At 31.4% G+C, this 512-nt stretch overlaps 1 protein-coding gene across 3 annotated transcripts in view; it reads left to right on the top strand.

The window, feature by feature from the left end:
• The window catches only part of Mapk14 (mitogen-activated protein kinase 14), a 64708-nt gene that overhangs the window by 27761 nt on the left and 36435 nt on the right, over positions 1-512 (top strand). The window lies entirely within an intron of this gene.

Below are 512 nucleotides of genomic sequence, written 5' to 3'. Positions count from 1 at the left end.
GCCTATATCTTCACTGTGATCTTTTGAGATACAATGGGCCAGATCCACTCATGGAAACTACTCAGATTCCTGGCCTACTGAAATATGAGCTCATACATCTTGTTTAAAACACCAGAGTTTGGGGTAATTTGTTTTCTCTAGTAGATAACTAAGATGTTACATGTTATGGTGATGTATATCATGTAAGATGGAGAAATAAAAATTGTGGAAACACAGTGAAGGTTGCTATGTATATAGATAATCATGTATATGGCATATATTTGTAAAGTGGGTATGAATCTTAGAAACACTTTGAATGCTTTGAAATTGTAGCTGCAAGACAGTACTAAATGATTACAGTATAACTCAGGATAATTAGTCTTCAGTATTTTAAATTTGTTTGAAAGCAGTTAAAATTGTTTGTGATACCTTAAAAAAAATTGACTTCAAAATATTCCTAGTACATAAGCAGAGTGGAAGTGTAAGGAGGCCTTTTAATAGCAAAACAATCTACATGTAATATATATATATAT

Source organism: Dipodomys ordii, unplaced genomic scaffold, assembly GCF_000151885.1.
Source record: "Dipodomys ordii isolate 6190 unplaced genomic scaffold, Dord_2.0 Scaffold120, whole genome shotgun sequence".
In the NCBI taxonomy this organism is placed as follows: domain Eukaryota; kingdom Metazoa; phylum Chordata; class Mammalia; order Rodentia; family Heteromyidae; genus Dipodomys; species Dipodomys ordii.
The sequence above is the reverse complement of the archived record's forward strand: the minus strand, read 5'-3'. Positions and strand labels throughout refer to the sequence as shown.